This window comes from Heterodontus francisci, unplaced genomic scaffold (assembly GCF_036365525.1).
Source record: "Heterodontus francisci isolate sHetFra1 unplaced genomic scaffold, sHetFra1.hap1 HAP1_SCAFFOLD_73, whole genome shotgun sequence".
Lineage (NCBI taxonomy): Eukaryota > Metazoa > Chordata > Chondrichthyes > Heterodontiformes > Heterodontidae > Heterodontus > Heterodontus francisci.
In genome coordinates this window covers 3,483,477-3,500,214 of record NW_027142236.1, presented here as the reverse complement: position 1 = coordinate 3,500,214, position 16,738 = coordinate 3,483,477, and positions in this window count along the sequence as shown.

Sequence of the window (16,738 nt, the reverse complement as noted above, 5' to 3'; positions counted from 1 at the left end):
TAGATACACCCTGTGAAGTGTAAAACACCCCCACTGTCCTCAGTAATATTAACACACTGACAGAGAACACAGATTAATATTAACACACTCACTGACACACTGTGCATATCATGACCCACAGTCAGATACACCCTGTGAAGTGTAAAACACCCCCACTGTCCTCAGGAATATTAACACACTGACAGAGAACACAGATTAATATTAACACACTCACTGACACACTGTGTACATCATGACCCACAGTCAGATACACCCTGTGAAGTGTAAAACACCCCCACTGTCCTCAGTAATATTAACACACTGACAGAGAACACAGATTAATATTAACACACTCACTGACACACTGTGTCCATCATGACCCACAGTCAGATACACCCTGTGAAGTGTAAAACACCCCCACTGTCCTCAGGAATATTAACACACTGACAGAGAACACAGATTAATATTAACACACTCACTGACACACTGTGTATATCATGACCCACAGTCAGATACACCCGGTGAAGTGGAAAACACCCCCACTGTCTTCAGTAATATTAACACACTGACAGAGAACACAGATTAATATTAACACACTCACTGACACACTGTGTATATCATGACCCACAGTCAGATACACCCTGTGAAGTGTAAAACACCCCCACTGTCCTCAGCAATATTAACACACTGACAGAGAACACAGATTAATATTAACACACTCACTGACACACTGTGTATATCATGACCCACAGTCAGATACACCCTGTGAAGTGTAAAACACCCCCACTGTCCTCAGGAGTATTAACACACTGACAGAGAACACAGATTAATATTAACACACTCACTGACACACTGTGTATATCATGACTCACAGTCAGATAAACCCAGTGAAGTGTAAAACACCCCCACTGTCCTCAGGAATATTAACACACTGACAGAGAACACAGATTAATATTAACACACTCACTGACACACTGTGCATATCATGACCCACAGTCAGATACACCCTGTGAAGTGTAAAACACCCCCGCTGTCCTCAGTAATATTAACACACTGACAGAGAACACAGATTAATAGTAACACTCTCACTGACACACTGTGTATATCATGACCCACAGTCAGATACACCCTGTGAAGTGTAAAACACCCCCACTGTCCTCAGGAATATTAACACACTGACAGAGAACACAGATTAATATTAACACACTCACTGACACACTGTGTATATCATGACCCACAGTCAGATAAACCCTGTGAAGTGTAAAACACCCCCACTGTCCTCAGGAATATTAACACACTGACAGAGAACACAGATTAATATTAACACACTCACTGACACACTGTGTATATCATGACCCACAGTCAGATACACCCTGTGAAGTGTAAAACACCCCCACTGTCCTCAGGAATATTAACACACTGACAGAGAACACAGATTAATATTAACACACTCACTGACACACTGTGTACATCATGACCCACAGTCAGATACACCCTGTGAAGTGTAAAACACCCCCACTGTCCTCAGTAATATTAACACACTGACAGAGAACACAGATTAATATTAACACACTCACTGACACACTGTGTATATCATGACCCACAGTCAGATACACCCTGTGAAGTGTAAAACACCCCCACTGTCCTCAGGAATATTAACACACTGACAGAGAACACAGATTAATATTAACACACTCACTGACACACTGTGTATATCATGACCCACAGTCAGATACACCCTGTGAAGTGTAAAACACCCCCACTGTCCTCAGGAATATTAACACACTGACAGAGAACACAGATTAATATTAACACACTCACTGACACACTGTGTATATCATGACCCACAGTTAGATACACCCTGTGAAGTGTAAAACACCCCCACTGTCCTCAGTAATATTAACACACTGACAGAGAACACAGATTAATATTAACACACTCACTGACACACTGTGCATATCATGACCCACAGTCAGATACACCCTGTGAAGTGTAAAACACCCCCACTGTCCTCAGGAATATTAACACACTGACAGAGAACACAGATTAATATTAACACACTCACTGACACACTGTGTACATCATGACCCACAGTCAGATACACCCTGTGAAGTGTAAAACACCCCCACTGTCCTCAGTAATATTAACACACTGACAGAGAACACAGATTAATATTAACACACTCACTGACACACTGTGTCCATCATGACCCACAGTCAGATACACCCTGTGAAGTGTAAAACACCCCCACTGTCCTCAGGAATATTAACACACTGACAGAGAACACAGATTAATATTAACACACTCACTGACACACTGTGTATATCATGACCCACAGTCAGATACACCCGGTGAAGTGGAAAACACCCCCACTGTCTTCAGTAATATTAACACACTGACAGAGAACACAGATTAATATTAACACACTCACTGACACACTGTGTATATCATGACCCACAGTCAGATACACCCTGTGAAGTGTAAAACACCCCCACTGTCCTCAGTAATATTAACACACTGACAGAGAACACAGATTAATATTAACACACTCACTGACACACTGTGTCCATCATGACCCACAGTCAGATACACCCTGTGAAGTGTAAAACACCCCCACTGTCCTCAGGAATATTAACACACTGACAGAGAACACAGATTAATATTAACACACTCACTGACACACTGTGTATATCATGACCCACAGTCAGATACACCCTGTGAAGTGTAAAACATCCCCACTGTCCTCAGTAATATTAACACACTGACAGAGAACACAGATTAATATTAACACACTCACTGACAGACTGTGTATATCATGACCCACAGTCAGATAAACCCTGTGAAATGTAAAACACCCCCACTGTCCTCAGTAATATTAACACACTGACGGAGAACACAGATTAATATTAACTCACTCACTGACACACTGTGTATATCATGACCCACAGTCAGATACACCCTGTGAAGTGTAAAACACCCCCACTGTCCTCAGGAATATTAACACTCTGAGAGAGAACACAGATTAATATTAACACACTCACTGACACACTGTGTATATCATGACCCACAGTCAGATAAACCCTGTGAAGTGTAAAACACCCCCACTGTCCTCAGGAATATTAACACACTGACAGAGAACACAGATTAATATTAACACACTCACTGACACACTGTGTATATCATGACCCACAGTCAGATAAACCCTATGAAGTGAAAAACACCCTCACTGTCGTCAGCAATATTATCACACTGACAGAGAACACAGATTAATAATAACACACTCACTGACACACTGTGTCTATCATGACCCACAGTCAGATACACCCTGTGAAGTGTAAAACACCCCCACTGTCCTCAGGAATATTAACACACTGACAGAGAACACAGATTAATATTAACACACTCACTGACACACTGCGTATATCATGACCCACAGTCAGATACACACGGTGAAGTGGAAAACACCCCCACTGTCTTCAGTAATATTAACACAATGACAGAGAACACAGATTAATATTAACACACTCACTGACACACTGTGTATATCATGACCCACAGTCAGATACACCCTGTGAAGTGTAAAACACCCCCACTGTCCTCAGTAATATTAACACACTGACAGAGAACACAGATTAATATTAACACACTCACTGACACACTGTGTCCATCATGACCCACAGTCAGATACACCCTGTGAAGTGTAAAACACCCCCACTGTCCTCAGGAATATTAACACACTGACAGAGAACACAGATTAATATTAACACACTCACTGACACACTGTGTATATCATGACCCACAGTCAGATACACCCTGTGAAGTGTAAAACATCCCCACTGTCCTCAGTAATATTAACACACTGACAGAGAACACAGATTAATATTAACACACTCACTGACAGACTGTGTATATCATGACCCACAGTCAGATAAACCCTGTGAAATGTAAAACACCCCCACTGTCCTCAGTAATATTAACACACTGACGGAGAACACAGATTAATATTAACACACTCACTGACACACTGTGTATATCATGACCCACAGTCAGATACACCCTGTGAAGTGTAAAACACCCCCACTGTCCTCAGGAATATTAACACACTGAGAGAGAACACAGATTAATATTAACACAATTACTGACACACTGTGTATATCATGACCCACAGTCAGATAAACCCTGTGAAGTGTAAAACACCCCCACTGTCCTCAGGAATATTAACACACTGACAGAGAACACAGATTAATATTAACACACTCACTGACACACTGTGTATATCATGACCCACAGTCAGATAAAACCTATGAAGTGAAAAACACCCTCACTGTCGTCAGCAATATTATCACACTGACAGAGAACACAGATTAATAATAACACACTCACTGACACACTGTGTCTATCATGACCCACAGTCAGATACACCCTGTGAAGTGTAAAACACCCCCACTGTCCTCAGGAATATTAACACACTGACAGAGAACACAGATTAATATTAACACACTCACTGACACACTGTGTACACCATGACCCACAGTCAGATACACCCTGTGAAGTGTAAAACACCCCCACTGTCCTCAGTAATATTAACACACTGACAGAGAACACAGATTAATATTAACACACTCACTGACACACTGTGTACATCATGACCCACAGTCAGATACACCCGGTGAAGTGTAAAACATCCCCACTGTCCTCAGTAATATTAACACACAGACAGAGAACACAGATTAATATTAACACACTCACTGACACACTGTGTATATCATGACCCACAGTCAGATACACCCGGTGAAGTGTAAAACACCCCCACTGTCCTCAGTAATATTAACACATTGACAGAGAACACAGATTAATATTAACACACTCACTGACACACTGTGTCCATCATGACCCACAGTCAGATACACCCTGTGAAGTGTAAAACACCCCCAATGTCCTCAGGAATATTAACACACTGACAGAGAACACAGATTAATATTAACACACTCACTGACACACTGTGTATATCATGACCCACAGTCAGATACACCCGGTGAAGTGGAAAACATCCCCACTGTCCTCAGTAATATTAACACACTGACGTAGAACACAGATTAATATTAACACACTCACTGACACACTGTGTATATCATGACCCACAGTCAGATACACCCTGTGAAGTGTAAAACACCCCCACTGTCCTCAGTAATATTAACACACTGACAGAGAACACAGATTAATATTAACACACTCACTGACACACTGTGTCCATCATGACCCACAGTCAGATACACCCTGTGAAGTGTAAAACACCCCCACTGTCCTCAGGAATATTAACACACTGACAGAGAACACAGATTAATATTAACACACTCACTGACACACTGTGTATATCATGACCCACAGTCAGATACACCCTGTGAAGTGTAAAACATCCCCACTGTTCTCAGTAATATTAACACACTGACAGAGAACACAGATTAATATTAACACACTCACTGACACACTGTGTATATCATGACCCACAGTCAGATAAACCCTGTGAAGTGTAAAACACCCCCACTGTCCTCAGGAATATTAACACACTGACAGAGAACACAGATTAATATTAACACACTCACTGACACACTGTGTATATCATGACCCACAGTCAGATAAACCCTATGAAGTGAAAAACACCCTCACTGTCGTCAGCAATATTATCACACTGACAGAGAACACAGATTAATATTAACACACTCACTGACACACTGTGTCTATCATGACCCACAGTCAGATACACCCTGTGAAGTGTAAAACACCCCCACTGTCCTCAGGAATATTAACACACTGACAGAGAACACAGATTAATATTAACACACTCACTGACACACTGTGTACACCATGACCCACAGTCAGATACACCCTGTGAAGTGTAAAACACCCCCACTGTCCTCAGTAATATTAACACACTGACAGAGAACACAGATTAATATTAACACACTCACTGACACACTGTGTACATCATGACCCACAGTCAGATACACCCGGTGAAGTGTAAAACATCCCCACTGTCCTCAGTAATATTAACACACTGACAGAGAACACAGATTAATATTAACACACTCACTGACACACTGTGTACATCATGACCCACAGTCAGATACACCCGGTGAAGTGTAAAACACCCCCACTGTCCTCAGTAATATTAACACACTGACAGAGAACACAGATTAATATTAACACACTCACTGACACACTGTGTATTTCATGACTCACAGTCAGATAAACCCTGTGAAGTGTAAAACATCCCCACTGTCCTCAGCAATATTAACACACTGACAGAGAACACAGATTAATATTAACACACTCACTGACACACTGTGTTCATCATGACCCACAGTCAGATACACCCTGTGAAGTGTAAAACACCCCCACTGTCCTCAGGAATATTAACACCTGACAGAGAACACAGATTAATATTAACACACTCACTGACACACTGTGTATATCATGACCCAGAGTCAGATACACCCTGTGAAGTGTAAAACACCCCCACTGTCCTCAGCAATATTAACACACTGGCAGAGAACACAGATTAATATTAACACACTCACTGACACACTGTGTATATCATGACCCACAGTCAGATACACCCTGTGAAGTGTAAAACACCCCCACTGTCCTCAGGAATATTAACACACTGACAGAGAACACAGATTAATATTAACACACTCACTGACACACTGTGTATATCATGACCCACAGTCAGATACACCCGGTGAAGTGTAAAACATCCCCACTGTCCTCAGTAATATTAACACACTGACAGAGAACACAGATTAATATTAACACACTCACTGACACACTGTGTATATCATGACCCACAGTCAGATACACCCGGTGAAGTGTAAAACACCCCCACTGTCCGCAGTAATATTAACACACTGACAGAGAACACAGATTAATATTAACACACTCACTGACACACTGTGTATATCATGACCCACAGTCAGATACACCCTGTGAAGTGTAAAACATCCCCACTGTCCTCAGTAATATTAACACACTGACAGAGAACACAGATTAATATTAACACTCTCACTGACACACTGTGTATATCATGACCCACAGTCAGATACACCCTGTGAAGTGTAAAACACCCCCACTGTCCTCAGGAATATTAACACACTGACAGAGAACACAGATTAATATTAACACACTCACTGACACACTGTGTATATCATGACCCACAGTCAGATACACCCTGTGAAGTGTAAAACATCCCCACTGTCCTCAGGAATATTAACACACTGACGGAGAACACAGATTAATATTAACACACTCACTGACACACTGTGTATATCATGACCCGCAGCCAGATACACCCTGTGAAGTGTAAAACACCCCCACTGTCCTCAGGAATATTAACACACTGACAGAGAACACAGATTAATATTAACACACTCACTGACACACTGTGTATATCATGACCCACAGTCAGATACACCCTGTGAAGTGTAAAACACCCCCACTGTCCTCAGGAATATTAACACACTGACAGAGAACACAGATTAATATTAACACACTCACTGACACACTGTGTACATCATGACCCACAGTCAGATACACCCTGTGAAGTGTAAAATACCCCCAATGTCCTCAGGATTATTAACACACTGACAGAGAACACAGATTAATATTAACACACTCACTGACACACTGTGTACATCATGACACACAGTCAGATAAACCCTGTGAAGCGTAAAACATCCCCACTGTCCTCAGTAATATTAACACACTGACAGAGAACACAGATTAATATTAACACACTCACTGACACACTGTGTATATCATGACCCACTGCCAGATACACCCTGTGAAGTGTAAAACACCCCCACTGTCCTCAGTAATATTAACACACTGACAGAGAACACAGATTAATATTAACACACTCACTGACACACTGTGTACACCATGACCCACAGTCAGATACACCCTGTGAAGTGTAAAACACCCCCACTGTCCTCAGTAATATTAACACACTGACAGAGAACACAGATTAATATTAACACACTCACTGACACACTGTGTATATCATGACCCACAGTCAGATACACCCTGTGAAGTGTAAAACACCCCCACTGTCCTCAGGAATATTAACACACTGACAGAGAACACAGATTAATATTAACACACTCCCTGACACACTGTGTACATCATGACCCACAGTCAGATACACCCTGTGAAGTGTAAAACACCCCCACTGTCCTCAGTAATATTAACACAGTGACAGAGAACACAGATTAATATTAACACACTCACTGACACACTGTGTACATCATGACCCACAGTCAGATACACCCTGTGAAGTGTAAAACACCCCCACTGTCCTCAGTAATATTAACACACTGACAGAGAACACAGATTAATATTAACACACTCACTGCCACACTGTGTATATCATGACTCACAGTCAGATACACCCTGTGAAGTGTAAAACACCCCCACTGTCCTCAGGAATATTAACACACTGACAGAGAACACAGATTAATATTAACACACTCACTGACACACTGTGTACATCATGACTCACAGTCAGATACACCCTGTGAAGTGTAAAACACCCCCACTGTCCTCAGGAATATTAACACACTGACAGAGAACACAGATTAATATTAACACACTCACTGACACACTGTGTGTATCATGACCCACAGTCAGATACACCCTGTGAAGTGTAAAACACCCCCACTGTCCTCAGTAATATTAACACACTGACAGAGAACACAGATTAATATTAACACACTCACTGACACACTGTGTATATCATGACCCACAGTCAGATAAACCCTGTGAAGTGTAAAACACCCCCACTGTCCTCAGGAATATTAACACACTGACAGAGAACACAGATTAATATTAACACACTCACTGACACACTGTGTACATCATGACCCACAGTCAGATACACCCTGTGAAGTGTAAAACACCCCCACTGTCCTCAGGAATATTAACACACTGACAGAGAACACAGATTAATATTAACACACTCACTGACACACTGTGTATATCATGACCCACAGTCAGATACACCCTGTGAAGTGTAAAACACCCCCACTGTCCTCAGGAATATTAACACACTGACAGAGAACACAGATTAATATTAACACACTCACTGACACACTGTGTATATCATGACCCACAGTCAGATACACCCTGTGAAGTGTAAAATACCCCCACTGTCCTCAGGAATATTAACACACTGACAGAGAACACAGATTAATATTAACACACTCACTGACACACTGTGTATATCATGACCCACAGTCAGATACACCCTGTGAAGTGTAAAATACCCCCACTGTCCTCAGGATTATTAACACACTGACAGAGAACACAGATTAATATTAACACACTCACTGACACACTATGTATATCATGACCCACAGTCAGATACACCCTGTGAAGTGTAAAACACCCCCACTGTCCTCAGGAATATTAACACACTGACAGAGAACACAAATTAATATTAACACACTCACTGACACACTGTGTACATCATGACACACAGTCAGATAAACCCTGTGAAGCGTAAAACATCCCCACTGTCCTCAGTAATATTAACACACTGACAGAGAACACAGATTAATATTAACACACTCACTGACACACTGTGTATATCATGACCCACTGTCAGATACACCCTGTGAAGTGTAAAACACCCCCACTGTCCTCAGTAATATTAACACACTGACAGAGAACACAGATTAATATTAACACACTCACTGACACACTGTGTACACCATGACCCACAGTCAGATACACCCTGTGAAGTGTAAAACACCCCCACTGTCCTCAGTAATATTAACACACTGACAGAGAACACAGATTAATATTAACACACTCACTGACACACTGTGTATATCATGACCCACAGTCAGATACACCCTGTGAAGTGTAAAACACCCCCACTGTCCTCAGGAATATTAACACACTGACAGAGAACACAGATTAATATTAACACACTCCCTGACACACTGTGTACATCATGACCCACAGTCAGATACACCCTGTGAAGTGTAAAACACCCCCACTGTCCTCAGTAATATTAACACAGTGACAGAGAACACAGATTAATATTAACACACTCACTGACACACTGTGTACATCATGACCCACAGTCAGATACACCCTGTGAAGTGTAAAACACCCCCACTGTCCTCAGTAATATTAACACACTGACAGAGAACACAGATTAATATTAACACACTCACTGCCACACTGTGTATATCATGACTCACAGTCAGATACACCCTGTGAAGTGTAAAACACCCCCACTGTCCTCAGGAATATTAACACACTGACAGAGAACACAGATTAATATTAACACACTCACTGACACACTGTGTACATCATGACTCACAGTCAGATACACCCTGTGAAGTGTAAAACACCCCCACTGTCCTCAGGAATATTAACACACTGACAGAGAACACAGATTAATATTAACACACTCACTGACACACTGTGTGTATCATGACCCACAGTCAGATACACCCTGTGAAGTGTAAAACACCCCCACTGTCCTCAGTAATATTAACACACTGACAGAGAACACAGATTAATATTAACACACTCACTGACACACTGTGTATATCATGACCCACAGTCAGATAAACCCTGTGAAGTGTAAAACACCCCCACTGTCCTCAGGAATATTAACACACTGACAGAGAACACAGATTAATATTAACACACTCACTGACACACTGTGTACATCATGACCCACAGTCAGATACACCCTGTGAAGTGTAAAACACCCCCACTGTCCTCAGGAATATTAACACACTGACAGAGAACACAGATTAATATTAACACACTCACTGACACACTGTGTATATCATGACCCACAGTCAGATACACCCTGTGAAGTGTAAAACACCCCCACTGTCCTCAGGAATATTAACACACTGACAGAGAACACAGATTAATATTAACACACTCACTGACACACTGTGTATATCATGACCCACAGTCAGATACACCCTGTGAAGTGTAAAACACCCCCACTGTCCTCAGGAATATTAACACACTGACAGAGAACACAGATTAATATTAACACACTCACTGACACACTGTGTATATCATGACCCACAGTCAGATAAACCCTGTGAAGTGTAAAACACCCCCACTGTCCTCAGGAATATTAACACACTGACAGAGAACACAGATTAATATTAACACACTCACTGACACACGGTGTACATCATGACCCACAGTCAGATACACCCTGTGAAGTGTAAAACACCCCCACTGTCCTCAGTAATATTAACACACTGACAGAGAACACAGATTAATATTAACACACTCACTGACACACTGTGTATATCATGACCCACAGTCAGATACACCCTGTGAAGTGTAAAACACCCCCACTGTCCTCAGGAATATTAACACACTGACAGAGAACACAGATTAATATTAACACACTCACTGACACACTGTGTATATCATGACCCACAGTCAGATACACCCTGTGAAGTGTAAAACACCCCCACTGTCCTCAGGAATATTAACACACTGACAGAGAACACAGATTAATATTAACACACTCACTGACACACTGTGTATATCATGACCCACAGTCAGATACACCCTGTGAAGTGTAAAACACCCCCACTGTCCTCAGTAATATTAACACACTGACAGAGAACACAGATTAATATTAACACACTCACTGACACACTGTGTATATCATGACCCACAGTCAGATACACCCTGTGAAGTGTAAAACACCCCCACTGTCCTCAGTAATATTAACACACTGACAGAGAACACAGATTAACATTAACACACTCACTGACACACTGTGTATATCATGACCCACAGTCAGATACACCCTGTAAAGTGTAAAACACCCCACTGTCCTCAGTAATATTAACACACTGACAGAGAACACAGATTAATATTAACACACTCACTGACACACTGTGTACATCATGACCCACAGTCAGATACACCCTGTGAAGAGTAAAACACCCCCACTGTCCTCAGGAATATTAACACACTGACAGAGAACACAGATTAGTATTAACACACTCACTGACACACTGTGTATATCATGACCCACAGTCAGATACACCCTGTGAAGTGTAAAACACCCCCACTGTCCTCAGTAATATTAACACACTGACAGAGAACACAGATTAATATTAACACACTCACTGACACACTGTGTATATCATGACCCACAGTCAGATACACCCTGTGAAGTGTAAAACACCCCACTGTCCTCAGGAATATTAACACACTGACAGAGAACACAGATTAATATTAACACACTCACTGACACACTGTGTATATCATGACCCACAGTCAGATAAACCCTGTGAAGTGTAAAACACCCCCACTGTCCTCAGGAATATTAACACACTGACAGAGAACACAGATTAATATTAACACATTCACTGACACACTGTGTACATCATGACCCACAGTCAGATACACCCTGTGAAGTGTAAAACACCCCCACTGTCCTCAGTAATATTAACACACTGACAGAGAACACAGATTAATATTAACACACTCACTGACACACTGTGTATATCATGACCCACAGTCAGATACACCCTGTGAAGTGTAAAACACCCCCACTGTCCTCAGGAATATTAACACACTGACAGAGAACACAGATTAATATTAACACACTCACTGACACACTGTGTATATCATGACCCACAGTCAGATACACCCTGTGAAGTGTAAAACACCCCCACTGTCCTCAGGAATATTAACACACTGACAGAGAACACAGATTAATATTAACACACTCACTGACACACTGTGTATATCATGACCCACAGTCAGATACACCCTGTGAAGTGTAAAACACCCCCACTGTCCTCAGTAATATTAACACACTGACAGAGAACACAGATTAATATTAACACACTCACTGACACACTGTGTATATCATGACCCACAGTCAGATACACCCTGTGAAGTGTAAAACACCCCCACTGTCCTCAGGAATATTAACACACTGACAGAGAACACAGATTAATATTAACACACTCCCTGACACACTGTGTACATCATGACCCACAGTCAGATACACCCTGTGAAGTGTAAAACACCCCCACTGTCCTCAGTAATATTAACACAGTGACAGAGAACACAGATTAATATTAACACACTCACTGACACACTGTGTACATCATGACCCACAGTCAGATACACCCTGTGAAGTGTAAAACACCCCCACTGTCCTCAGTAATATTAACACACTGACAGAGAACACAGATTAATATTAACACACTCACTGCCACACTGTGTATATCATGACTCACAGTCAGATACACCCTGTGAAGTGTAAAACACCCCCACTGTCCTCAGGAATATTAACACACTGACAGAGAACACAGATTAATATTAACACACTCACTGACACACTGTGTACATCATGACTCACAGTCAGATACACCCTGTGAAGTGTAAAACACCCCCACTGTCCTCAGGAATATTAACACACTGACAGAGAACACAGATTAATATTAACACACTCACTGACACACTGTGTGTATCATGACCCACAGTCAGATACACCCTGTGAAGTGTAAAACACCCCCACTGTCCTCAGTAATATTAACACACTGACAGAGAACACAGATTAATATTAACACACTCACTGACACACTGTGTATATCATGACCCACAGTCAGATAAACCCTGTGAAGTGTAAAACACCCCCACTGTCCTCAGGAATATTAACACACTGACAGAGAACACAGATTAATATTAACACACTCACTGACACACTGTGTACATCATGACCCACAGTCAGATACACCCTGTGAAGTGTAAAACACCCCCACTGTCCTCAGGAATATTAACACACTGACAGAGAACACAGCTTAATATTAACACACTCACTGACACACTGTGTATATCATGACCCACAGTCAGATACACCCTGTGAAGTGTAAAACACCCCCACTGTCCTCAGGAATATTAACACACTGACAGAGAACACAGATTAATATTAACACACTCACTGACACACTGTGTATATCATGACCCACAGTCAGATACACCCTGTGAAGTGTAAAACACCCCCACTGTCCTCAGGAATATTAACACACTGACAGAGAACACAGATTAATATTAACACACTCACTGACACACTGTGTATATCATGACCCACAGTCAGATAAACCCTGTGAAGTGTAAAACACCCCCACTGTCCTCAGGAATATTAACACACTGACAGAGAACACAGATTAATATTAACACACTCACTGACACACGGTGTACATCATGACCCACAGTCAGATACACCCTGTGAAGTGTAAAACACCCCCACTGTCCTCAGTAATATTAACACACTGACAGAGAACACAGATTAATATTAACACACTCACTGACACACTGTGTATATCATGACCCACAGTCAGATACACCCTGTGAAGTGTAAAACACCCCCACTGTCCTCAGGAATATTAACACACTGACAGAGAACACAGATTAATATTAACACACTCACTGACACACTGTGTATATCATGACCCACAGTCAGATACACCCTGTGAAGTGTAAAACACCCCCACTGTCCTCAGGAATATTAACACACTGACAGAGAACACAGATTAATATTAACACACTCACTGACACACTGTGTATATCATGACCCACAGTCAGATACACCCTGTGAAGTGTAAAACACCCCCACTGTCCTCAGTAATATTAACACACTGACAGAGAACACAGATTAATATTAACACACTCACTGACACACTGTGTATATCATGACCCACAGTCAGATACACCCTGTGAAGTGTAAAACACCCCCACTGTCCTCAGTAATATTAACACACTGACAGAGAACACAGATTAATATTAACACACTCACTGACACACTGTGTATATCATGACCCACAGTCAGATACACCCTGTAAAGTGTAAAACACCCCACTGTCCTCAGTAATATTAACACACTGACAGAGAACACAGATTAATATTAACACACTCACTGACACACTGTGTACATCATGACCCACAGTCAGATACACCCTGTGAAGAGTAAAACACCCCCACTGTCCTCAGGAATATTAACACACTGACAGAGAACACAGATTAGTATTAACACACTCACTGACACACTGTGTATATCATGACCCACAGTCAGATACACCCTGTGAAGTGTAAAACACCCCCACTGTCCTCAGTAATATTAACACACTGACAGAGAACACAGATTAATATTAACACACTCACTGACACACTGTGTATATCATGACCCACAGTCAGATACACCCTGTGAAGTGTAAAACACCCCACTGTCCTCAGTAATATTAACACACTGACAGAGAACACAGATTAATATTAACACACTCACTGACACACTGTGTATATCATGACCCACAGTCAGATAAACCCTGTGAAGTGTAAAACACCCCCACTGTCCTCAGGAATATTAACACACTGACAGAGAACACAGATTAATATTAACACATTCACTGACACACTGTGTACATCATGACCCACAGTCAGATACACCCTGTGAAGTGTAAAACACCCCCACTGTCCTCAGTAATATTAACACACTGACAGAGAACACAGATTAATATTAACACACTCACTGACACACTGTGTATATCATGACCCACAGTCAGATACACCCTGTGAAGTGTAAAACACCCCCACTGTCCTCAGGAATATTAACACACTGACAGAGAACACAGATTAATATTAACACACTCACTGACACACTGTGTATATCATGACCCACAGTCAGATACACCCTGTGAAGTGTAAAACACCCCCACTGTCCTCAGGAATATTAACACACTGACAGAGAACACAGATTAATATTAACACACTCACTGACACACTGTGTATATCATGACCCACAGTCAGATACACCCTGTGAAGTGTAAAACACCCCCACTGTCCTCAGGAATATTAACACACTGACAGAGAACACAGATTAATATTAACACACTCACTGACACACTGTGTATATCATGACCCACAGTCAGATACACCCTGTGAAGTGTAAAACACCCCCACTGTCCTCAGTAATATTAACACACTGACAGAGAACACAGATTAATATTAACACACTCACTGACACACTGTGTATATCATGACCCACAGTCAGATACACCCTGTGAAGTGTAAAACACCCCCACTGTCCTCAGGAATATTAACACACTGACAGAGAACACAGATTAATATTAACACACTCCCTGACACACTGTGTACATCATGACCCACAGTCAGATACACCCTGTGAAGTGTAAAACACCCCCACTGTCCTCAGTAATATTAACACAGTGACAGAGAACACAGATTAATATTAACACACTCACTGACACACTGTGTACATCATGACCCACAGTCAGATACACCCTGTGAAGTGTAAAACACCCCCACTGTCCTCAGTAATATTAACACACTGACAGAGAACACAGATTAATATTAACACACTCACTGCCACACTGTGTATATCATGACTCACAGTCAGATACACCCTGTGAAGTGTAAAACACCCCCACTGTCCTCAGGAATATTAACACACTGACAGAGAACACAGATTAATATTAACACACTCACTGACACACTGTGTACATCATGACTCACAGTCAGATACACCCTGTGAAGTGTAAAACACCCCCACTGTCCTCAGGAATATTAACACACTGACAGAGAACACAGATTAATATTAACACACTCACTGACACACTGTGTGTATCATGACCCACAGTCAGATACACCCTGTGAAGTGTAAAACACC